The sequence below is a fragment of the Epinephelus fuscoguttatus genome, linkage group LG1, assembly GCF_011397635.1.
Source record: "Epinephelus fuscoguttatus linkage group LG1, E.fuscoguttatus.final_Chr_v1".
Taxonomy (NCBI): Eukaryota; Metazoa; Chordata; class Actinopteri; order Perciformes; family Serranidae; genus Epinephelus; species Epinephelus fuscoguttatus.
The window spans coordinates 730,928-758,735 of NC_064752.1; the positions used below are offsets into that span (position 1 = coordinate 730,928).

At 41.3% G+C, this 27,808-nt stretch overlaps 1 pseudogene; it reads left to right on the plus strand.

The window, feature by feature from the left end:
* On the plus strand, positions 1-26,695 carry LOC125894849 (nuclear factor 7, brain-like; annotated as a pseudogene).
* Positions 26,696-27,808: the final 1,113 nt, after the last annotated feature.

Below are 27,808 nucleotides of genomic sequence, written 5' to 3' on the forward strand. Positions count from 1 at the left end.
TCACTGCAGAGAGACACACAGACTGAAGAACAGACGATCAGATTCACCTTCAGACCAAACTAACAACTTCCTCTGAGTGAGTTCAGCTAAAACTCCAACACTGCTGCTTCAACCTGCTGACACTCCACACACTGAAGGTGAGTTTGACTAAAAACACCACTCAAAGTCAAAGTACATTTCAGTGAAGTTAGTAGAGGAGGGAGGGGAGCCATGACTGCAGGCCCGCAGACCTCAATGTGATCACCGTCACTCACCGTAATGCTCCCGGCAAAAGAAGAAGTTGGACACATGGACACATACGCCCCCTTGCTCGGTTCTGACGCCATAAATAATACAATAAATAATGAAAGTAAGTGTGACTTTTATAATATTGTTCAGTTTGTTTTATGTTTGCTGTTAGGTGATGTGAATTAGCTGCACATGAGCTAATGTTAACGTTATATTTAAGCTAACGTTTAAGCATGTGTGCAATTAAACAGCTAATGTTAGTTTATGTGCAAGTGGGTGCTATTTAGCTATGCTAACGTTTTAATTACATGTGTGTGCAAGCTTGTTCACAACACCAAACTGGTCTCATACTAATATTAGAGTGCATTCGGTGGTATACGCACTATAATAATACATAACACTAGTCTTCTTAGTCTTATAAGAGACTAATCAGAGTACAAGAATGGAATTGAATTCATAGTCAATATTTTATGGCTTTGTAATCATACCTGTCGTGTCTATTCTTTTTTATTTATGGAGACACGTACCAGTGATACAAGGAGATTATCTCCCCACATCTCCAAAAAGCAGCAGCAGCAGTGCTAGGGCCACACCGCCCGCGGAAGTGCTGCGAACCGCAGCGCACCGAAATTCTCGCGCGCGCCGGAGCATTTCCGTTCACACCAGACGCGCATTTCTCCACGCTGGTCGACAAGCGCTTCTGCTCCCAGCGGTTTTCTCCGTCACATTTGGGGCTGTTTTTCCATCATGGGTAAGTAAATAACCTCATAAAATTATAACACCATGTTTTCCTAACAACTGTACATGTATGTGCACTTCTTAGTAATGACTATACTTACATGTTGATCCAATAGCTGTGGCAACAGCATCCCAACATTGATCTTTTTTACTGTTGTCCTTGTAGAATGGGTGCTGGGGGTCATACAACTCCCTGTACTTCTCCACATCCACATTCGTTTGATTCTGAAAATTGACCGGATTCTGTTGTTGTTACTTTGTTTGATTTCCTGCCTGGCTTGACACATTCCTTCGCAGCTCGCGCAGAAAATAGACCAGATGCCGAACTGATCGCTGCAAATCGTGAGCCTGCCGCGGAGCTTCCCGGCGCGGCGCGGCCAGTGTGGACGACACAGTCGGTTAACATGGGCGCCGAAAGGAAACTGCCTTCTCTTCTCGGCGCTTCGAGGCTATTCGCAGCGCTTCCGCGGGCGGTGTGTCCCTGGATGCCTGGATGGAGATGCATCCAAGAGCCTTTTGGTCAGTAAAGAAGTGCAAATGATAATTAAAGCTGCAAGCAGCGTTGGGAGGGACCTCGGCCCCCCGCCATCGTCCCCCCACGCCGTCATCTCCCAGCTCAAGTTGTGTACATAAGCCATGTGACCTAATGAAACTTTGACGTGTGTGATGATCAAACAACACATCCATATTCAATTGAAATCATGTGACCTAGTGAAAGCTTGAGTGATATGTACCGGCTGTTGAGAGGGTCTAAGTGCAGCAAACAGAAACAAATATATACTAAGACCTACAAATGTTGAATTAATATCTGATTGTATACATATGTGACACTAATCATATGTGTATTATAACAGTAGAAGTATGACACACACAGACACAGACGGCCAAGTTAACGACATGCAGAGAGGGAGAGAAGGGAGAAAGAGGACAGAGGGGGGAGAAAGAGAGACAGAGAGAGAGAGAGGGGGACAGGGAGTGGAGTGTGTGTGTGTGTGTGTATGTATGTGTGTGTAATTGTGTCGCTAAAAATTACAAATTATGAGCTGCAGGTTGCTTTAAGGTTACATTATTATTTTTCTCCATCTCTCTCTCTCTCTCTCTCTCTCTCTCTCCCTCTCCTCTCTTTCTCTCTTTATCTCTCTCTCCCTGTCGTTCTCTCTCATACATACACCCACAATGAATATTTGGTATGTATACTCTGACTTGGAGTTAAAAATCAAAAAAAATTTTTAATATTTTTATGGTTGTTTTTCAACAAAGACAAAAAGTCCTGAGGGGAACAGTGTGTATTTTTATTGAAAAATAGAAACTGCCCCAAAAATGATAATGCATCAAAATTGGTGTTGTTATTTATCATTCACATATCACAGACTGTGATAAATAAACTAAACAAATCCATCCAACATTTATTATAAAGTTAATCTTAATTCATGTTTTTTCATTAAAGTAACAGTGACTTCATGTAAATAAAATGGCAAATATATTGTGAAAATCCTCAAAAGGAATGAATATTAGATATGCATAATCTGAATACAAGTTGCTTAAAAGATTTAAGCAAAAAAATGTAGAGAAATATGTTAATATTTAATATTTTTCTGTGTTCACACCGTTCCGAAGGGGACAGGTGTGATTATTTATGAGGGGCCCGCAGGGTTAAAAATGCAAGTTTCTTATGAAGGTGGTGTGAGCTTATAATTTGAAACTTGTAGACACAAGCCATGTGACCTAATGAAACTTTGACATGTGTGATGATCAAACAACACATCCAAATTCATTTGAAATCATGTGACCTAGTGAAAGCTTGAGTGATGTGTACCGGCTGCTTTGAGGATCTAAGTGCAGCAAACAGACACAAATATATACTAAGACCTACAAATGTTGAATTAAAATCTGATTGTATACATATGTGACACTAATAATATGTGTATAATAACACTAGAAGTATGACACACACAGACAGACAGACATAGACGGCCGAGTTCTCAACATGCAGAGAGTGAGAGACGAGAGATAGAGGACAGAGGGAGGAGAGAGAGAGAGAGAGAGAGAGAGAGAGAGAGACAGAGAGAGAGAGAGAGGGGATAGGGAGTGGAGTGTGTGTGTGTGTGTGTGTGTGTGTGCATGTGTGTGTGTGTGTGTGTGTCTCTGTGTATCTGTGTGTGTCTGTGTCTGTCTGTGTGTGCCATACTTCTACTGCTATTATAGACATATGATTATTGTCATATGTATACCATCAGATATTAATATATACTTCCCACATGTTGTACCACAATAGCCAGAATCATAAGTAAAACTCAATTTTAAAAACTGTAAAGGGTTCTTATGAAGGTGGTGATCGTATATTTTGAAAGCTGTAGACATAAGCCATGTGACCTAATGAAACTTTGACATGTGTAATGATCAAACAACACATACATATTCACTTGAATTCATGTGACCTAGTGAAAGTTTGAGTGATGTGAACTGGCTGCTTTGAGGATCTAGGTGCAGCAATCACACACAAATATATACTAGTTAATGTCAGTGGAGAAAGTGAGCAGGACTACATATATTCCCATTCTTCATGAGTTAAAAGACTTTCACCAGGACATCTTGTATTTACAGGTTTTTGGTATCAGGCATTTCTTTCAGAGTTTTAGGAATGAGTTTGGTAAATGTTATACTGTCATGTCTGTGTGACCACACACACACACACACACACACACACACACACACACACTTCACTCTGGTTTGCTATGTAAACATTATACTGCAAATATAACAATGCATAACTACAAACAAAATTTTAACACAATACCAGAACATTACCATGGAAAAATCATGAATTATAAAGGACAGTGAATAACAAAAGACAATGATTTTTACAAAGACTCATCAGTTATTAAACAAAATAGCTTGTAATTTTTCATATATCATTTCCTCAAAGAAATAGATTCTTTCCTATGATTGACTTGCACTTGAAATTATGTAATTTGCTCTAACCCTCCACGTCAATCACTTGAATTAAGAGAAATCAAATTAGTGCAAATAAATGGAAATACATTTATGGTTATTTTTACAATAATTTAAAACCTCTTCATCTGTTAAAAGCTTGGGTATACAACTAATGTATGCAATCATTGTCAAGCTCAATGTCACATGTAAAGGGTGCTTTTGAAGGTATTGTGAGCTTATATTTCGAAAATTCCTCACACATCACACTATCCAGGCACCGCTGTGATAGAAGTCAACCGAGACACTGGAGCACAAAGGCTCTGGAGAAGAGGCCGAGTTACTGACATGCAGTATGGCCGAGTTAGTGACATGCAGTAACAGGACACGAGACAGAGAGATGGGGGGACAGGGAGGGAGAGAGAGTGTTTGCTGACATTTTGACATATCTCACATGTTTACATACTTCCTGTTTTTGGCAGAGGGAGTTACAGATTGCACTCAGTATACATAGTGTTGTATGCATCAAAAAGACTACATTTAATTTTTCTGTCAATTACATCAAAAGAAAGGTGTTTGATGAGACTACTGTGTTGTTGAATGTAACATTTCCTCAAAGATGTATATTCTTTCCTGATGTTTGTAACACTGTTACTGACTTGTACTTGAAATGAGGTGATTTACTGCAATCCTCCAGGTCAGTCTCTTGGTTTCAGAGACATAAAATTGATAAAATACATGGAAATACTTTTAAGGTCATTTTTAAAGTAATTTAAAACCTCATGTGTGTGTGACCACACACATACACACTTCACTCTGACACACAGACTGTCAGAGTGAAGCCTTTGTTATGCTAATTAAGGACTGCATGCAGCTCACACACAGAGCAGAATGGCTTGAAACTTTCTCAAACAAATCCTTCCAGATGCCAAACCGTGGGTCCCATCTTCAATCTGAAAACATCACCAGATAGATAAATTTGTTCTGAACGCAAACATATAAAGCTTGTATGTCTATGGACTGAAAAATGTCACCTTAATCACAAGTTTACAGTGTGTTGGTCCTCATCTTTTCTTCCAGAGATCATCATGAGGAGTTGTGTCCTGCACCTTCTAACGCTTCTAAAATCCAAACCGTTCAAGTTATGACAAAGTCCTTCACAAGTAATGTTCAGCAGGGGTAGAGCTGTAATTTGTGCAAGTTTGAAGCAGTTATGATAAACGGTTTAGGAGCAAATAATTTTTGTTCGACAGAATTTGTCAAAAACGTCATCTTACATTCAAATAACAACAGCGCACTTCCTGTTGGAGTTAGGTCAGGGGTTGCAGCGCGACATTTGTAGGTCTTGATGAGACGAACGAGACAGTTTTGGTTTGGTCTTTCTAAGTGGTTCCTACCCGTCACAGCGGGCATTTTCGTGGGTCCAGGTGGCACAACAAATCCTCAGGAGGGTTGGGAGCACATCACCTGTAACACGCCATTATATCCAAACCATTTGAGGATTGAAAAAGTTACGCACAATAATTGATAAGGACACGTTGAAGTTTTTTGTTATACTAATTAAGGACTGCATGCAGCTCACACACAGAGCAGAATGGCTTGAAACTTTCTCAAACAAATCCTTCCAGATCCCAAACCATGGGTCCCATCTCCAATCTGAAAACATCACCAGATAGATAAATTTGTTCTGAACGCAAAAATATAAAGCTTGTATGTCTATGGACTGAAAAATGTCACCTTAATCACAGGTTTACAGTGTGTTGGGAGGGAGAGAAGGGAGAAAGAGGACAGAGGGGGGAGAGAGAGAGAGAGAGAGAGAGAGAGAGAGAGAGTGTGTGTCTGTCTGTGTCTGTCTGTGTGTGCCATACTTCTACTGCTATTGTAGACATATGATTATTGTCATATGTACACCATCAGATATTAATATATACTTCCCACATGTTGTACCACAATAGCCAGAATCATAAGTCAAACTCAGTTTTAAAACAAGTCAAACTCAATTTTAAAAACTGTAAAGGGTTCTTATGAAGGTGGTGTGAGCGTATATTTTGAAAGCTGTAGACATAAGCCATGTGACCTCATGAAACTTTGACATGTGTGATGATCAAATCAAACCTCTGTCGTTTTTATATTTATTTGTTTTAATAACACTATGCACAAGGACCAGACTGTCAGTCTGTCAGATCAGCTCTGAAATGTTTAATGCTCATAATATGTAGGTCTTATTGTTTACATTTTAAAAATCTTTATGACACTTCAAAGACGTACTATCAATGACTAATAATCTCTATCAATGATGTTATTAGTCACACTGATGGAACATAATTCCTATAGCCTAATATTGCAAATTATTTGTTAATATTTCTGAGTGAGCAATGGTGCAACATTGCAGAGTCTTTAAATTTACTACATCTGTAACTGAAATACTGTCACTGAATGCTGTTGAGTCAAGAAACAAATATCGATCAATCAATCAATCAATATCACAAATCACAATTTGCCTCACAGGGCTTTACAGCATACAACATCCCTCTATCCTCAGGACCCCATGAGACAGAAGGGGAGAAAGAGAGAGAGATGCAGGAGAGATGATCATGACAGTAGCTTACAACAACATTAATGAAAGCAATAATATTAAAATTATAATTCTAGCAATTGTGGTACAATATGTTGAATTAATATCTGATAGTATACATATGTGACAATAATCATATGTGTATAATAACAGTAGAAGTATAACACACACAGACATAGACGACCGAGTTAGACATGCAGAAAGGGAGAAAAGGGAGAAAGAGGACAGAGGGGGGAGAGAGAGAGAGACAAAGAAAGAGAGAGGGGGGGTGCAGGGAGTGGAGTGTGTGTACAATATGTTGAATTAATATCTGATTGTATACATATGTGACACTAATCATATGTGTATAATAAAAGATAAACGGTGTAGGAGGAGATGTTTTTTTAAAGGAATTTCTTTATTTTAGGAAAAATCTTACTTTGAAAGGAAATAGCTCACTTCCTGTTGGATTTAGGTCAAAGGTGCGAGTGCGTGATTTGTAGGTCTTGATGAGACAAACACGGCTGTTTTGGTTTGATCTTGCTACGACGTTCCTACTGGCTGTAGCGGCCACTTTAGTGGTCTAGACTGATAGGTGGCGCTAGAGAGCCCATTTTGGCACTTTTCAGATTAATTTTTTCATTTTATAAAATTTTTCGCCAGTCCTGACATGCGTGCCAATTTTGGTGAGTTTTTGAGCATGTTCAGGGGGTCAAATTCCAGTTTAAAGTGGCGGTGGATGAAAGAAAGAATAATAATAAACGCACCAAAAACAATAGGGTCCTCGACCTTCAGCCGAGGTCCCTAATGAAAAAATGACTTATTCTGACTGGTTAGGATTTAAAAAGACAAAACGGATCTGTATTTGGTATTTTTTTATTTTTTAGTATTAGTCATGACTTAGTCCAGTTTAGGATTTTCATCTTAAACAATTACAAATATGGTGTTATGCTGTGATTTAACTGTAGTTGTGGCTGCATGCTGGATTTTTTTCTGATTTCAACTTTGGTCTTGTAACCAGATGCAGCAGAAAATCCTTGGTGACATTCAGACAGCATGGAGCTGGGTAAACAGTCACCAAGGTTTATTCCGTGAGGAGGTGATGGAGCCTGGTATTCTCCAGATGGACCATGCCAATCAGCTGCAGACGCCCTAGAAGGAGAATCAGATGAATCCAAGAATGGCACTTCTTCTCCTGTCTTCAGAATGCATGTTTTACCCCTTTTAAATATTTATATTATTTGATTAACGTTATTGTTATTACACATATTGTTATTGTTTTTATTTGTTGTTCAATAAAAAACAAACAAAAAAACAATCTAGTGATCCCCTTAATTTTGATAACATTAAAAAAGTATCTCAGGTTACATTTGATTATGATAAATACATATTAAAATATATTACTTTTTTCATAATTTAATGAATAATTAAGGTAATTTAAAGTTTTGATAGGTATTGACTGTTACTTTGTGAAACGTGTCAATCTTGTATTTCATAAGACCATAACCAAAGATTAAGTTCATTGTGTTCATCCCTGCATTTCACCACATTTATTATGGTTTATTGTCCCTCTTTGGACACCGTAGGAGTGGGTGGTGTCAAAATTTTGACTCCACCCACATTGAGGTCTGCAGGCCTGCAATCAGGGGCTTCTCAAGGACGGAGGGGAGCCATGCAGGGGCACGTCCAGAGTATTCTCTGGTAGGGGGCACAGAGGGTAACAACAGTGAATCTGGGGGGGCACTCTAAAGTAACAAAAATGAAGGCTGCCACTGACGTCTCTCTTCAATATTTTGACTGTTTTTTTCCAACCCGCGGGTCCCGCATTTATGAAATAATTTGATCTGCTCCATCCCGCCCGCACAACCACATCTATTTTCACAACCCGCCACCTAGCTTATCACAGTAATTGCACTTCACGTAGACAATGCTGCTGTCGTCTGCTGCACTAACTACCTCACAGAAATTATCCTTAACATGAGATTTAGCAGCTTGGCCTTCTTTTCTTTTAACTCTGTACTCTCCCGATAGTAATCTTTAACTCACTTCCTCTTCCATCTTCACCGCTTCATTGATTCTGGTTTGTTGTGGCTGCTGCTTGGCGGATACTCGAATATTGGTTTCTGTGGGTAGGTATTCGTTATGAAAATTTGGTATTCGATATTCTTTTTTTTTTTTTTTTAAACATATTTTTTTGGTGCTAAATGTAGTCTTTTTGTTGTTGGTTAATGTAGGTTATCAATAAAAATCAAAACTTTTAAATTGCATTGTTAAAAATGTGAAAATATAGTATCGCCTACCAACGGAGCTTGTGTGCACGGCAGGCTTGAGCGCATCCGTCTGAGGCTGTGGATCAATGCCAAGTTTAACCACTTTATCACTATTCCCTCTAACTTGTAGCTGTCTTCTCCTTATCTTTTGAATTTAATATGAATTATGGAACCGTTTTTGTCAACGTTAGTTTCCCCCATTTTGAACAATAAATTATTGTTTAAAGTTTCGACAAGTTTCTTTTGGAGTGCGTGACACAAGTGTGTTTTGAAAACAACCGTGGACTGTCACCTGCTCAACGCATCAGTACCTTGGGATGCCGTGACAGTAATAGCCAATAATGTCAAAATATCATTTACAGACCGATTTAACAGACGATCACTGCTGCCCGACCCGCAGGTCCATTTGCGGGTCCCGCAGGTTACGGGTCGACCCGCGCATCACTACTCAGCTCAGTCTATAAGGCTGTACACAACAGTAAGGCTATAGACATTATATTCTATTCAGGCCGGCAGAACCAGCAGCGCATCGGCTCTACAGTGCACGGCACTGCTGATTAACCATTTTATTGCAGCACAGAGTGTCTGCCAGCAACCAGTTACTTGCAGAGGCTTCTTACAACTTGTTTCAACGGTTCCCATTTAATCAGAGGACAAATTAAACAGGATGACTAGCCAATGTGAAAATCAAAAGAAAGCATAGAATAATGTACTGAAGGAGACTGTTGTGCCATCACATTATTTTGTGGTTTGAGAGCAAAGATCCGGTCGCCGCTGTGCAAAACTCCGCAATACAATTAGGTCCGAAAAAACCCAGAGTCCACCCTCCCGTTACGTAACATGTATTTACCTAACCTACAACAGTTTTGTTAACAAGTAGGCTATATCCGACATATTTAATCTTTAAAGACCTGCCCCACCAATAAAGTGAACATTTCTTGACCTGACCCAACCCGACCCGTGAGACCTGTGGGTTGCGGGTCTTGCCCGCGCATCACTAGTGTGCGTGTGTATGTGTGTTTTGGGGCGAAACTCCGCCGTGCATGATACAGAGAGCAAAGGAGGAGGATTCAGGCCAATCAGGACTCTCTCCGGCAGCCATTCTCGCCTCTAAACTTTTCGCTATGCTCTCACTCTCGCCAGCTCTAGCACGCCTGTGGTGTAGTATACTGTACCAGTATACTGTACAGCCCTACTATTTTCTTTATTTACTACACAGAACACTAGGATGTTTGTTGTACAGAGTTGATTTAAGAGTCTTACAGGGGATTTATGGTTGTGCGTAAACCCTACTTACCTTCGCCATTGTGAGAATTTTTACCTGTGCAGTATTGTGTCTGTGTCTCTCTGCAGTTACACCTCTGAAACGCTAGATGGCAATGGAGGTTTTTGATAAGTGCTGTTAAGTTTAGTTGATTCAAAACACACAGTAAACACACATTAAACATGGCTTAATAGAGACAGTTTCAAACACAAATCAGCTTCACTATAACTCGCAGCATTCACAGACAAACACTTGTCTTTATCTGGACACATTTTCCCCGCAAATACAACATGCTAACGTTATTAGCACAAGCCTATGGCATTTTACATTGTATACATTAGCTTAGTGGCTAGCTGATTTTTCCTCTACTCATATGAAACCAGGGACAACAGCAACATGTAACAAAGGTAATGGCACACAGTTTGGCTCCATTACAGCTCACAAGATTCATCGTCAAAACATCTGTCACACTAAACACGTTTCCAAAAAAATACAACATGCTAATGTTATTAGTACCAGCCTATGGCATTCTACATTGTATTCGTTAGCCCAGTGATGAGCAGAAATTTCCTCTTCTCATATTAAACCTGGATAAATCCCAAAGTATATATCCATTAAGGATAAATCACACACAAGACTTAAAATGCTATTTTAGTGGAGGCTTTATTGTCTTCACAATTTATTGTTTCTTATCTGTGAAATTAAAGTAAATCAAAGCTTTGTTTCCACTGAAGGAAATGGTTTCAGCTTACAGAGACAGACAGGAAGTCTGCGTCACTGCAGAACATATTACAATTCTGGGGAGGTGCACATTACGCTTAGTCAGTGATTGATGATGTTACGCAAATTCAGTGACGGAGCCACTTCCTTTGTCCTTTTTCCAAAATAAAGGCCTCCATGAGTTCAGCACACAGTCCAGTCATACAAGGTTTCAGCTTTGCTTCCGTTTTAACATGCTGTGGTGGTAAAGAGCTTTATGGCCGGTATACACTGTGCGATTTTGGGCTGTCCCAGACGAAAGATGACCATCGTGGGAGAAACGTGGTGATATATTTGGTCGTGGCTCTAAAACGGTGGTCTTACGTCACACTGTGAGACAGGTTCAAGGACGGCCGATGTCAACGTCTTGCAACCAAAGATAACCTGAGATAAAATTCAGACGGTGGCAGAAATTTAGGATGACTATCTCACAGTGTGACAGCTGCTACGACCTACGTCTACTAATCAACCAATAGAAATGCAGCAGGAAATGACACAATGGTCCCCACGACACCGGCGCTAAACCCAAACAAATGATCGCTTGCCATGGAGGTAAAACGAACAAAAAGAAGTCTGGGGAACTCCCAGAAAGAGGAAAGTTTGGTGGAGCCCATGGTGGTGCAGATGGATGACGTACGCTGATGCGGTGCATGCTGATGACGTTGCATATTGACGTACAGTACAGGCCAAAAGTTTGGACACACCTTCTCATTCAATGCTTTTTCTTTATTTTCATGACTATTTACATTGTAGATTCTCACTGAAGGCATCAAAACTATGAATGAACACATGTGGAGTTATGTACTTAACAAAAAAAGGTGAAATAACTGAAAACATGTTTTATATTCTAGTTTCTTCAAAATAGCCACCCTTTGCTCTGAATACTGCTTTGCACACTCTTGGCATTCTCTCTCTTCAAGAGGTAGTCACCTGAAATGGTTTCCACTTCACAGGTGTGCCTTATCAGGGTTAATGAGTGGAATTTCTTGCTTTATCAATGGGGTTGGGACCATCAGTTGTGTTGTGCAGAAATCAGGTTAATACACAGCCGACAGCCCTATTGGACAACTGTTAAAATTCATATTATGGCAAGAACCAATCAGCTAACTAAAGAAAAACGAGTGGCCATCATTACTTTAAGAAATGAAGGTCAGTCAGTCCGGAAAATTGCAAAAACTTGAAATGTGTCCCCAAGTGGAGTCGCAAAAACCATCAAGCGCTACAACGAAACTGGCACACATGAGGACCGACCCAGGAAAGGAAGACCAAGAGTCACCTCTGCTTCTGAGGATAAGTTCATCCGAGTCACCAGCCTCAGAAATCGCAAGTTAACAGCAGCTCAGATCAGAGACCAGATGAATGCCACACAGAGTTCTAGCAGCAGACCCATCTCTAGAACAACTGTTAAGAGGAGACTGCGAATCAGGCCTTCATGGTCAAATAGCTGCTAGGAAACCACTGCTAAGGAGAGGCAACAAGCAGAAGAGATTTGTTTGGGCCAAGAAACACAAGGAATGGACATTAGACCAGTGGAAATCTGTGCTTTGGTCTGATGAGTCCAAATTTGAGATCTTTGCTTCCAACCGCCGTGTCTTTGTGAGACGCAGAAAAGGTGAACGGATGGATTCCACATGCCTGGTTCCCACTGTGAAGCATGGAGGAGGAGGTGTGATGGTGTGGGGGTGTGACACTGTTGGGGATTTATTCAAAATTGAAGGCACACTGAACCAGCATGGCTACCACAGCATCCTGCAGCGACATGCCATCCCATCCGGTTTGCGTTTAGTTGGACGATCATTTATTTTTCAACAGGACAATGACCCCAAACACACCTCCAGGCTGTGTAAGGGCTATTTGACCAAGAAGGAGAGTGATGGAGTGCTGCGGCAGATGACCTGGCCTCCACAGTCACCGGACCTGAACCCAATGGAGATGGTTTGGGGTGAGCTGGACCGCAGAGTGAAGGCAAAGGGGCCAACAAGCGCTAAACACCTCTGGGAACTCCTTCAAGACTGTTGGAAAACCATTTCAGGTGACTACCTCTTGAAGCTCATGGAGAGAATGCCAAGAGTGTGCAAAGCAGTAATCAGAGCAAAGGGTGGCTATTTTGAAGAAACTAGAATATAAAACATGTTTTCAGTTATTTCACCTTTTTTTGTTAAGTACATAACTCCACATGTGTTCATTCATAGTTTTGATGCCTTCAGTGAGAATCTACAATGTAAATAGTCATGAAAATAAAGAAAACGCATTGAATGAGAAGGTGTGTCCAAACTTTTGGCCTGTACTGTACGTCGTAACCTGCGATTCAGTAGTAAACAGCCATCGTACAATCTGCACACATCAAACTTGACGTCGTACCAAAGTTTATTAGATCCATGTCTCACAGTGTGTCATGCAATAGTCTTATAAGATTGCTAAAATCGTACAGTGTATAGAGGGCATTACACAATGATTGACATTACCACAAGTTAATGACCACTAGGGGGACACACGGGGTGGCTAGTCAGATTACAGGGGGGGCAGGTGCCCCGTGCCCCCATGGAAGCTCTGCCTCTGGAGCCATGACTGACTGTACTTTACTACTGGGCGGCAGTAGCTCAGTCCATAGGGACCAAAATATGGAGCGTGGACTAGTGGCTGGAGAGGTGCCAGTTCACCTCCTGGGCACTGCCGAGGTGCCCTTGAGCAAGGCACCGAACCCCCAACCGCTCAGGGCGCCTCACCAAGGGCAGCCCCCTCACTCTGACATCTCTCCACCTTGTGCATGTATAGGTCCTGTTTGTGCATGTGTGTGTCTTTCGGACCTGTGTGTTAATGACAAAAAGAGTGAAAACATTGAATTTCCCCTCAGGGGGATTAATAAAGGAAATAAACTTAACTTAAACTTTCTGTCTGCTGTGTTTTCAGCTTCACTCAGAGACGAAATGGCTTCCAGATCAGAGGAGGATCTCTGCTGTCCGGTCTGTCAGGACGTCTTTAGACATCCTGTTCTTATGTCATGTAGCCACAGCTTCTGTAAAGACTGTCTGCAGAACTGGTTTAGACAAAGACAAGAACGTGAGTGTCCAGTTTGTAAGAGAAGATCTTTGTTTGAACCGCCGTGTAACCTGGTGTTAAAGAACCTGTGTGAGGCCTTCTTATTGGAGAGAGATCAGAGAGCTTCAGAGGCTCTCTGCAGTCTGCACTCTGAGAAACTCAAACTCTTCTGTCTGGACCATCAGCAGCCAGTGTGTGTCGTCTGCAGAGATTCAGAAAAACACACCAAGCACAGATTCAGACCCGTCGATGAAGCTGCACGACAACACAAGAAGGAAGTTGAGGAAACTCTGGAGCCCTTAAAGGAGAAGTTAAAGGTTTGTAAACAAGTTAAAGTGAAGTGTGAACAAACAGCACAACACATGAAGGTCCAGGCCCGACGCACAGAGAGGCAGATTAAGAAGCAGTTTAAGAAGCTTCACCAGTTTCTAGAAGACGAAGAGGAGGCCAGGATGGCTGCACTGAGGGAGGAAGAGGAGCAGAAGAGTCAGATGATGAAGGTGAAGATGGAGGCTCTGAGCAGAGAGATAGCAGCTCTTTCAGACACAGTCAGAGCCACAGAGGACGAGCTGAGAGCTGAAGACGTCTCATTCCTGCTCAACTACAAGGCTGCAGTGGACAGAGTCCAGCAGCGCCCCCTGCTGGATGATCCACAGCTGCTCTCAGGAGCTCTGATAGACGAGGCCAAACACCTGGGCAACCTGACCTTCAACATCTGGAACAAGATGAAGGACATGGTCTCCTACACTCCTCTGATCCTGGACCCAAACACTGCTCGTTCGAAACTCATCCTGTCTGAAGATCTGACCAGTGTGAGACCAGGACAGAGACAGCAGCTTCCTGATAATCCAGAGAGGTTTGATAAATACTCTTCTGTCCTGGGCTCTGAGGGCTTTAACTCAGGGACTCACAGCTGGGATGTCGAGGTTGGAGACAGTACAGCCTGGTCACTGGGTGTGTTAGCAGAGTCTGTCCAGAGGAAGGGAGATATAAAGTCTGGATTATGGGGAATATGGTTCCATGAAGGTAAATACTCAGGACTGTCACTACCAGCTACACTCACTGATCTCAAAGTGAAGAAGAAGCTCCAGAGGATCAGAGTGAATCTGGACTGGAACAGAGGAAAGCTGTCATTCTCTGATCCTGATACTAACACACACATACACACCTTCACACACACTTTAAGTCAGAGGATGTTTCCATTCATTAGCACTAATGACAAGCTGAAGATATTACCACTGAAGGTCTGTGTGACAGTGGAACAGAGCAGTTAGATTTTTTTTTCCCAGCTGTTAAAACAATGTAGAGTATATTGTCTGAATGGATGGATATATGTATGTATGTATGTATATATACAGTACAGGCCAAAAGTTTGGACACACCTTCTCATTCAATGCGTTTTCTTTATTTTCATGACTATTTACATTGTAGATTCTCACTGAAGGCATCAAAACTATGAATGAACACATGTGGAGTTATGTACTTAACAAAAAAAGGTGAAATAACTGAAAACATGTTTTATATTCTAGTTTCTTCAAAATAGCCACCCTTTGCTCTGATTACTGCTTTGCACACTCTTGGCATTCTCTCCATGAGCTTCAAGAGGTAGTCACCTGAAATGGTTTCCACTTCACAGGTGTGCCTTATCAGGGTTAATTAGTGGAATTTCTTGCTTTATCAATGGGGTTGGGACCATCAGTTGTGTTGTGCAGAAGTCAGGTTAATACACAGCCGACAGCCCTATTGGACAACTGTTAAAATTCATATTATGGCAAGAACCAATCAGCTAACTAAAGAAAAACGAGTGGCCATCATTACTTTAAGAAATGAAGGTCAGTCAGTCCGGAAAATTGCAAAAACTTGAAATGTGTCCCCAAGTGGAGTCGCAAAAACCATCAAGCGCTACAACGAAACTGGCACACATGAGGACCGACCCAGGAAAGGAAGACCAAGAGTCACCTCTGCTTCTGAGGATAAGTTCATCCGAGTCACCAGCCTCAGAAATGGCAAGTTAACAGCAGCTCAGATCAGAGACCAGATGAATGCCACACAGAGTTCTGGCAGCAGACCCATCTCTAGAACAACTGTTAAGAGGAGACTGCGTGAATCAGGCCTTCATGGTCAAATAGCTGCTAGGAAACCACTGCTAAGGAGAGGCAACAAGCAGAAGAGATTTGTTTGGGCCAAGAAACACAAGGAATGGACATTAGACCAGTGGAAATCTGTGCTTTGGTCTGATGAGTCCAAATTTGAGATCTTTGCTTCCAACCGCCGTGTCTTTGTGAGACGCAGAAAAGGTGAACGGATGGATTCCACATGCCTGGTTCCCACTGTGAAGCATGGAAGAGGAGGTGTGATGGTGTGGGGGTGTTTTGCTGGTGACACTGTTGGGGATTTATTCAAAATTGAAGGCACACTGAACCAGCATGGCTACCACAGCATCCTGCAGCGACATGCCATCCCATCCGGTTTGCGTTTAGTTGGACGATCATTTATTTTTCAACAGGACAATGACCCCAAACACACCTCCAGGCTGTGTAAGGGCTATTTGACCAAGAAGGAGAGTGATGGAGTGCTGCGACAGATGACCTGGCCTCCACAGTCACCGGACCTGAACCCAATCGACATGGTTTGGGGTGAGCTGGACCGCAGAGTGAAGGCAAAGGGGCCAACAAGTGCTAAACACCTCTGGGAACTCCTTCAAGACGGTTGGAAAACCATTTCAGGTGACTACCTCTTGAAGCTCATGGAGAGAATGCCAAGAGTGTGCAAAGCAGTAATCAGAGCAAAGGGTGGCTATTTTGAAGAAACTAGAATATAAAACATGTTTTCAGTTATTTCACCTTTTTTTGTTAAGTACATAACTCCACATGTGTTCATTCATAGTTTTGATGCCTTCAGTGAGAATCTACAATGTAAATAGTCATGAAAATAAAGAAAACACACTGAATGAGAAGGTGTGTCCAAACTTTTGGCCTGTACTGTATATATATATATATATATATATATATATATATATATATATATATATATATATATACATATATATTTCATCAAACTGTAGCCCCAATACTGAAGAAACTTTTGTACATTTAAATCTATTAAAAATTATGAAGTTCATCACTCTGTTTTTTTCAAAAACTGTAAAACTTCTTAAACCTATCTCCTCCCACAATTTTTGCTCAATTGGCACCAAACTTGCTACAGAGCATCTTCAGACTGTCCTACACAAACTGCGTTTCTCAGATTTTTGGTTTATCAAAAATTGAGCCTACAGTGCGTCAAAATGTTTGACTGTAAACGGTACGGTAAACATATACATGCAAATTCTTGCTAAATAAATCTTCACTGTTCATGAAAAAAAAGACAAAATTCTAGAGTCATGGTAGATGATGTGTGGCAAATTTCAGAATTTTATCTCAAAAACTGAATTTTTTAACAGCATTTTGAATTTTGCTCTAATGTGAACAATTGGAGTCAATGTAAAAATGGCAATTTTAAACATCAGTTTTTCACTTATGGAGCAAATCAATCATTGTTACAAACAAATTACCAACATCTCCATGCTGTCTAGATGCAATATGTGTATTTTCAGATTTTTGTCTTAATAACTGATTTTTTTTTACAGTGGTTTCAAATCTGCCTTTCCATGCATGGATGGCTGCTTTCCAACACAACAGTGAATGGCTTACTCAGTTTGTGAAGCCACTGCTGAGTTGCTACTTGCCAATTAGCTCAGAGTGGTAGATGACCGTCTTAGGTTCCAGAGGTTGCGGATTCAAGCCTCAACTGGTGCAGAATCCACATTGTAATGTAAACATCTTCTTGTGCTCCAGCTTACTGCTTAAAATTGCCTGAGCGTGACTGATCACTGTGCAGCATCTTCAAGTCTTCTTCCTGCTAGAAAATCTGCCTTCTTATGCTTGAAAATAAACCAAACTTTGCACAAAGATCCAGTGTCAATACTTCAGTGTGAAACCATCTGAGGCTTCTCACTTTGCACATAGCTCAACTAGTTAAACATCAGTTTTTCACTGATGAAGCAAATCAATCATTGTTAAAATAAATTCCATGCATGGACGGCTGCTAAACCTGCACGTCTGGCTTAGTCAATTTGTGAAGCTACACATGAATTGTCACTGACTAATTAGGTCAGTGAGATAGAAAGGCAGATTGTGTTGTTAAATTCCTAAATGTCTTCCAATTCTTGTGCTTGTTGCTCAGAATTGCCTAAAAATGTCCGGACCTGACCCATCGCTGCACAGCAGCTATAATGATGTTTATTTCTTAAAGAGAAAAGCAGCTGACTTTAACCTGTTAAGCTGCACCTGTCCTCCTGCTGATATTTTTTGTTTGTTTCACTTATTTTTATTTTATTTTTGTTATTTAGTTAGAAACCTTGCTTTATGCTGTGATTGTTGAACACTTAGTGACATATCTTTTGGCTTGTTTAGCCTTTTTTCATCGATACTGTTTCATTTTAAACTTGTTCATTTCTTGTTATTCTGACTTGTGAAGACCAGAAAACACTTTATAAATAAATGAACAAGTTCGTGCTTGATGTAATCAAGAAAATATGATTCTGTCTTTAGAAGTATTTTCATTTAGTTTCCATCTGTTGAATTCTGCTGTTTGTTATTTTGTCAGAGAAGGAGCCGTTTAACTGAAGAAATCACATGTTGTAAGGTGGAGGTCTCAGTTTATGCTCAGACTTTATGTCAGGTTGGTGATTTAAGAACATTTATAAAAACTGATATTAATGCTGAATGTACATTTATTTATGTTTTTCATCAACATAATAAAATTTTATATTACCTTGTCATTTTAAAGTGTTAAGAAATGGGTATAAATGGGTATATATATATATATATATATATATATATATATATGTACACACACACACACACACACACACACACACATACATATATACAGACCCTTTCCAAAAAATTAGAATATCATGGAAAAGTTGTTTCATTTCCATAATTCCATTCAAAAAGTTAAACTTTCATAGATTATAGATTCAGGGCCCACAATTTAAACGATTTCAAGTATTTATTTGTTTATTTTTACATAATTTGGGCTTCCAGCTCATAAAACCCACGAAAACAGGAATTCAAAAAATTAGAATACTGTGAAGAAATCACCATTTACTTCACAGTTTTTGCAGAAAAAAAAGAAAGAAATTAGAATCACATCAAATCAGTCAAAATATGGTACTTTCAAAACGATATGTCAATCTTCAATACTTGGTTGGGAATCCCTTTGCCTTAATCACTGCCTCGATGCGCCATGGCATTGAGGCAATCAGCCTGTGGCATTGCCTGGGAGTTATGGAAGCCCAGATTTCCTTGATGCTTGCTGTCAGCCCTTCTTTGTTTTTCGGTCTGGTGTCCCTCATTTTCCTCTTGATAATACCCAATAGATTCTCAATGGGGTTTAGGTCCGGCGAGTTGGCTGGCCAGTTAAGCACTGTGATGGCATGGGCATCAAACCAGGTTTTGGTGCTTCTGGCGGTATGGGCAGGGGCCAGGTCCTGCTGGAAGATGAAATCTGCATCTCCATACAGATCCTCAGCAGAAGGAATCATGAAGTCCTCTAAAACATTCTGGTAGACTGTTGCAGTGACCTTGGATTTAAGAAAGCAGAGTTTACCAACACCTGCACCGGACATTGCACCCCAAATCATGACTGACTGTGGATATTTCACACTGGACCTCAAGCAGCTTGGGTTCTGTTCCTCACCCGTCTTCCTCCAAACCCTTGGACCTTGATTCCCGAATGAAAGGCACACTTTACTTTCATCGGAAAAGAGGACCTTGGACCACTGGCCAACAGTCCAGTCCTTCTTCTCCTTGGCCCAGTTGAGACGCTTCCTACGTTGGCTCAGGCTCAGAAGTGGCTTGACCCGAGGAACCCAACAGTTGTAGCCCATCTCCTGGATGTGTCTGAATGTGGTGGTTTTGAAGCTGTGACTCCCGCCTCATTCCACTCTTTCTGGATCTCTGCCAGATTCTTGAATCTTCTCTGTTTGATAATCCGCTGAAGCCCACGGTCATCTCTTTTGCTGGTGCATCTTCTCCTGCCACATTTTGCCCTTCCACTAGACCTTCTGTTGATATGCTTGGACACAGCACTCTGTGAACAGCCAGCCTCCTTAGCTATGAACTTTTGTGGCTTACCCATCCTATGGAGGGTATCAATGACGGTCTTCTGGCCAGTTGTCAAGTCTGCAGTCTTCCCCATATTGAACCGAACTGAGACAATTTAATGACACCTGGGGAAACCTGTGCAGGTGCTTTGAGTTTAGTAGATGATTAGTGTGTGACACTCAGTTTAAAACATTCATGCCCTGCAAAATTTGGGCTGATTTCTTCACAGTATTCTAATTTTTTGAATTCCTGTTTTCGTGGGTTTTATGAGCTGGAAACCCAAATTATGTAAAAATAAACAAATAAATACTTGAAATCGTTTAAATTGTGGGCCCTGAATCTATAATCTATGAAAGTTTAACTTTTTGAATGGAATTATGGAAATGAAACAACTTTTCCATGCTATTCTAATTTTTTGGAAAGGGTCTGTATATATATACAGTACAGGCCAAAAGTTTGGACACACCTTCTCATTCAATGCGTTTTCTTTATTTTCATGACTATTTACATTGTAGATTCTCACTGAAGGCCTCACCTGAAATGGTTTTCCAACAGTCTTGAAGGAGTTCCCAGAGGTGTTTAGCACTTGTTGGCCCCTTTGCCTTCACTCTGCGGTCCAGCTCACCCCAAACCATCTCCATTGGGTTCAGGTCCGGTGACTGTGGAGGCCAGGTCATCTGCCGCAGCACTCCATCACTCTCCTTCTTGGTCAAATAGCCCTTACACAGCCTGGAGGTGTGTTTGGGGTCATTGTCCTGTTGAAAAATAAATGATCGTCCAACTAAACGCAAACCGGATGGGATGGCATGTCGCTGCAGGATGCTGTGGTAGCCATGCTGGATCAGTGTGCCTTCAATTTTGAATAAATCCCCAACAGTGTCACCAGCAAAACACCCCCACACCATCACACCTCCTCCTCCATGCTTCACAGTGGGAACCAGGCATGTGGAATCCATCCGTTCACCTTTTCTGCGTCTCACAAAGACACGGCGGTTGGAACCAAAGATCTCAAATTTGGACTCATCAGACCAAGGCACAGATTTCCACTGGTCTAATGTCCATTCCTTGTGTTTCTTGGCCCAAACAAATCTCTTCTGCTTGTTGCCTCTCCTTAGCAGTGGTTTCCTAGCAGCTATTTGACCATGAAGGCCTGATTCGCGCAGTCTCCTCTTAACAGTTGTTCTAGAGATGGGTCTGCTGCTAGAACTCTGTGTGGCATTCATCTGGTCTCTGATCTGAGCTGCTGTTAACTTGCCATTTCTGAGGCTGGTGACTCGGATGAACTTATCCTCAGAAGCAGAGGTGACTCTTGGTCTTCCTTTCCTGGGTCGGTCCTCATGTGTGCCAGTTTCGTTGTAGCGCTTGATGGTTTTTGCGACTCCACTTGGGGACACATTTCAAGTTTTTGCAATTTTCCGGACTGACTGACCTTCATTTCTTAAAGTAATGATGGCCACTCGTTTTTCTTTAGTTAGCTGATTGGTTCTTGCCATAATATGAATTTTAACAGTTGTCCAATAGGGCTGTCGGCTGTGTATTAACCTGACTTCTGCACAACACAACTGATGGTCCCAACCCCATTGATAAAGCAAGAAATTCCACTAATTAACCCTGATAAGGCACACCTGTGAAGTGGAAACCATTTCAGGTGACTACCTCTTGAAGCTCATGGAGAGAATGCCAAGAGTGTGCAAAGCAGTAATCAGAGCAAAGGGTGGCTATTTTGAAGAAACTAGAATATAAAACATGTTTTCAGTTATTTCACCTTTTTTTGTTAAGTACATAACTCCACATGTGTTCATTCATAGTTTTGATGCCTTCAGTGAGAATCTACAATGTAAATAGTCATGAAAATAAAGAAAACGCATTGAATGAGAAGGTGTGTCCAAACTTTTGGCCTGTACTGTATATATATATATATATGTATATGTATATATATATATACACACACACACACAAATGCTCACAACGGCCTACGCCGTATTTGTGCGGTGGTGTGTCTGTCACTCTGCAGTTACACCTCAAAACACTAGTTGGCGGCAGAGGTCCTAAAACACACATCAAACATGGCTTAATAGAGACAGTTTCAAACACAAATCAGCTTCACTATAACTCGCAGCATTCACAGACAAACACTTGTCTTTATCTGGACACATTTCCCCCACAAATACAACATGCTAACGTTATTAGCACAAGCCTATGGCATTTTACATTGTATATATTAGCCTAGTTGCTAGCAGAGATTTGCTCTCCTCATATGAAGCCAGGGACAACAGCAACATGTAACAAAGCTAACGTTACAAAATTTGGCTTCATTACAACTCACAAGGTTCACCGACAAAACAACTGTCTGATACTAAACACGTTTTCCAAACAAATACAACATGCTAACATTATTAGCACAAGGCTATGGCATTTTACATTGTTTTAATTAGCCTAGCAGCTAGCAGAGATTTGCTCTACTCATATGAAGCCAGGGACAACAGCAACATGTAACAAAGGTAACGTTACATAATTCAACTCCATCACAGCTCACAAGGTTCACTGACAAAACAACTGTCTTATACTAAACACGTTTTCCAAACAAATACAACATGCTAACGTTATTAACACAAGCTTATGGCATTTTACACTGTATAAATTAGCCTAGCAGCTAGCAGAGATTTCCTCTGCTCATATGAAGCCAGGATAAATCACACACAAGACTTAAAATGCTATTTTAGTGGAGGCTTTATTGTCTTCACAATTTATTGTTTCTTATCTGTGAAATTAAAGTAAATCAAAGCTTTGTTTCCACTGAGGGAAATGGTGTCAGTTTACAGAGACAGACAGGAGGTCTGCGTCACTGTGACATTTCTGGGGAGGTGCATGTCAGTCTATGACATAGGTTACAGCGTAGGCTCTACGTCAATGCAGAGCCTACGCTGTAAGTACGGCACTGATTTGATGCAGAAGTATAAATCCTGCATTAGGCTTTCTGTGTAGGCCCTGGGGAAGGCAGAGAGGCCCCAGAACAGAGCTGTTCGGCCAAATATAATACTGCACATGGAAATAAAGTTTTCTTAGACTAAAGTGGTCCTGACTGAAATGTTACCAACCCCACAACGTACCTTCGTATATGGACAGTAGAGACATGTCCCTACCAATATTTTGGGAGAACAGAATTGTTCTCACCAATATTTGAGTGAACTCCTTCACATTATCCTCATTCTAACAGTTCTGTGCACAAAAACACAGGACAAATCACGTCTAGTAATGATTCAGTCAGGAGCAGAGCATTTACTTTTTCAATACGGGATGACCCTGTACTGTGCCTGATCAGAGGTGTTGTCAGTTAGTTTAGGTATTCCACCTCTGATGAAAAGCAGCGCACAATCATGTAAACTTTGCCTCTTCAGAGAGAGTCTCAAACAGGGCTCTGTGGCTGAGGCTTTATTTCACCCTCTCTGTAGCTGGGAATGTTGGTAGGTTATTGGCCGAGGTAATGACATTGTTGACGCTGAGTAATGGACAGAAAAGTGTTGTAATATAACATTATGATGTCATGGTGAATTTGACCTTTGACCTTTTGGATATAAAACGTCATCACTTCATTAATTTATCCAATCAGACATTTGTGTGATTTTTTTTCATAATTAGCAAATGAATTCTTGAGTTTTGGCCAAAAACATGTTTTGTGAGGTCACAGTCACCTTTGACCTTCAACTAATTTATACAATGTTAAGTGCCATAGGCTTGAGATTCCAAGTACATTTTTCTGCCAAATTTAAGGACCACCAAAATCTAATCAATCTGTTGTTGAGTCCAAGTGGATGTTTGTGCCAAATTTCATTCTCGAGCTATTGCATTCACAAGAATGGGACTTACATAAGCTAAAAACATAATGTCTTCGGGCACGGCTATCACCAGGATGGAGGCATAATAAAACAATACGTCTTCACACAGCAGCGACCACACAACCTGCCACTGTTTGATCACTGGACAATAAAATAGTTTCCTTTATAACGGGAGCAAAGGGAATACAGTAGGAGGGGAACAATGGTCAATTTGAGGAATATTTTGTCTCAACCTTTCATTACACCAAATAATAAACTCACCATGGATCCAGAACTGCAGATGAATCCGTCCGATCCAGACGATGATCTGTTTGATTCTTCTCAGGCCATTTTATTCCTGCAGCAGTCCGACAGGAAGCCAAACTACCTGGCAGACGCCTTTGCCCTGTAGGCGCAGTCCTTGAAGAGGCATTTATTAACAAACAGAGATACAAAAGAGACAAAAATTAATGCTAAAGTATTCAACAAAAATAGCTGCCATCTCTCCTCTCTACTGACCACTGAATGATTTTAAGTCTCAGCCTCACCTGACTGGAACCTTACACCTGCACAGGTGAACTATCCTGCCTTTCTCCTGTGCAGACTCATTGAGATAGACCACTTACAATTGTTTTGAGTTAAGTGTAATTTATTTGCATGTTAGCCCTTTCCCTCGGTGCTCCATGATCCCATTCCCAGGGTTTTATATTTTAACTCCTCCACTACAGTAACCCTCCTTTCACACTGCTTTTGAACATAAACATGCAGCTGCAACAGGCTACTGGCAGAGGAAGTGTAACAAAGCTCCACCCCTCACAAGACTCACCCGCAACAAACCAGGAAACCGAAAGTTATTCTTCCTCACTGCAGAGAGACACACAGACTGAAGAACAGACGATCAGATTCACCTTCAGACCAAACTAACAATTTCCTCTGAGTGAGTTCAGCTAAAACTCCAACACTGCTGCTTCAACCTGCTGACACTCCACACACTGAAGGTGAGTTTGACTAAAAACACCACTCAAAGTCAAAGTACATTTCAGTGAAGTTAGTAGAGGAGGGAGGGGAGCCATGACTGACTGTACTTTCTGTCTGCTGTGTTTTCAGCTTCACTCAGAGACTAAATGGCTTCCAGATCAGAGAAGGATCTCTGCTGTCCGGTCTGTCAGGACGTCTTTAGAGATCCTGTTGTTATGTCATGTAGCCACAGCTTCTGTAAAGACTGTCTGCAGAACTGGTGGAGACAGAAACCAACACAGGAGTGTCCAGTTTGTAAGAGAAGATCTTTGTTTGAACCACCTTGTAACCTGGCGTTAAAGAACCTGTGTGAGGCCTTCTTATTGGAGAGAGATCAGAGAGCTTCAGAGGCTCTCTGCAGTCTGCACTCTGAGAAACTCAAACTCTTCTGTCTGGACCATCAGCAGCCAGTGTGTGTCATCTGCAGAGATTCAGAAAAACACACCAAGCACAGATTCAGACCCGTCGATGAAGCTGCACGACAACACAAGAAGGAAGTTGAGGAAACTCTGGAGCCCTTAAAGGAGAAGTTAAAGGTTTGTGAACAAGTTAAAGTGAAGTGTGAACAAACAGCAGAACACATGAAGGTCCAGGCCCGACAGAGAGGCAGATTAAGGAGCAGTTTAAGAAGCTTCACCAGTTTCTAGAAGAGGAAGAGGAGGCCAGGATGGCTGCACTGAGTGAGGAAGAGGAGCAGAAGAGTCAGATGATGAAGGAGAAGATGGAGGCTCTGAGCAGAGAGATAGCAGCTCTTTCAGACACAGTCAGAGCCACAGAGGACGAGCTGAGAGCTGAAGACGTCTCATTCCTGCTCAACTACAAGGCTGCAGTGGACAGAGTCCAGCAGCGCCCCCTGCTGGATGATCCACAGCTGCTCTCAGGAGCTCTGATAGACGAGGCCAAACACCTGGGCAACCTGACCTTCAACATCTGGAACAGGATGAAGTACATGGTCTCCTACACTCCTCTGATTCTGGACCCAAACACTGTGCATCCAAACCTCATCCTGTCTGAAGATCTGACCAGTGTGAGAGGAGGACAGAGACAGCAGCTTCCTGATAATCCAGAGAGGTTTGATAAATACTCTTCTGTCCTGGGCTCTGAGGGCTTTAACTCAGGGACTCACAGCTGGGATGTCGAGGTTGGAGACAGTACAGGCTGGTTTCTGGGTGTGTTAGCAGAGTCTGTCCAGAGGAAGGGACGCATACAGTCTGGATTATGGGTAATATGGTTCCATGAAGATAAATACTCAGCATGGTCACTACCAGCTACACTCACTGATCTCAAAGTGCAGAAGAAGCTCCAGAGGATCAGAGTGAATCTGGACTGGAACAGAGGAAAGCTGTCATTCTCTGATCCTGATACTAACACACACATACACACCTTCACACACACTTTCACGGAGAGGGTGTTTCCATACGTTAACACTGCTGCTAAAGTGAAGATATTACCACTGAAGGTGTGTGTGACAGTGGAACAGAGCAGTTAGAGATAAAGAGGATGATTATATTTATGATGTTTATTTCTTAAAGGTAAAAGCAGCTGACTTTAACCTGTTAAGCTGCACCTGTCCTCCTGCTGATATTTTTTGTTTGTTTCACTTATTTTTATTTTATTTTTGTTATTGAGTTGAAAACCTTGCTTTATGCTTTGATTGTTGAACACTTAGTGACATATGTTTTGGCTTGTTTAGCCTTTTTTCATAGATAGTATTTTCATTTAGTTTCCATCTGTTGAATTCTGCTGTTAGTTATTTTGTCAGAGAAGGAGCCGTTTTACTGAAGAAATCACATGTTGTAAGGTGGAGGTCTCAGTTTATGCTCAGACTTAATGTCAGGTTGGTGATTTAAGAACATTTATAAAAACTGATATTAATGCTGAATGTACATTTATTTATGTTTTTCATCAACATAATAAAATACTACTCCATCCCCATTGGTAGCTTTGTCCCCTTCTACCTATGCCAGTCCTCAATGCCTATGTGCAGTTTCACATAGATTGACCACGTCAGTGAGTAGAAAAACGTGGGACAGACAGAATGACTGACTGACAGAATGACACATTGACAGTTTCCGTGATTATGTACAGCATACCATACCATGACTTAGTCATACCAAACATTAGAAACAACACCAACATTGGTCCACAGGGGGAGCCACAGCGATCGGTCGCATTTTAGCCATTTTGAAGCATTTTTCTGTTGTTATAGCGCCACCCAGTTGCCAATTAGAGTTAAATTTCTCCAGTCACCTTGAGGCGTCCTGTTCTACATATCTACCAAGTTTAGTAAAAATCCATATGGCGGTTAGGCCTAGATAAGAAATGAGCTCTCTAGCGCCCCCATTTTGTTTGATGGGGTCAATAATGGAGGGGTCCCCTCAGATTATGTGTGCTCATATGCCTACAAAGTTGCGTGGTGATGGGTGAAACCCTTGAGATGTTCTACACCTTTATGTGATGAGCCACGCCCTCCGCAATATTCATTGCCTTATAGAAGCTCAGTTTTAGGAAGTTTTCCAACTTTTGCCAAGAGGGAACTTTAGATATTGCTCCCTAGATTATGTTCACCCAGTTTCATGCAGATCGCTCAAACTTCCTAGGAAGAGATCCATTTGAAGTGTTTTTCAAAACATTCAAAATGGCGGAAAATCTATATAAGCGGAGGTTATGGGTTCTTGAGGCAAATGTGTTCCTCATGAGGAGAGGCATCTCTGTGCAAAGTTTCATATCTCTACGACATATGGGGCATGAGATATGCCCATTCAAAGTTTCAGTGAGGAGAGAAACGTGGAACAGACACACAGAGTTTCTGTCATTATATAGTAAGACAGAGAGAGACAGAGATTTCTCCCTATAATATAATTTTAATAATACAATTATAATAATTATTAATATTTTTCACAACGAGACAATGGCTGGCTTTGACAGTGAAGAGGTTGTAAATGTTTATGCTGGGACATACGACAGCCCACAACCCTACAACTTTGAGCCAGCCAGATGGCAAAGGGAGCCAGAGCAGCCTAGGGTTCGGAGAAATGAGA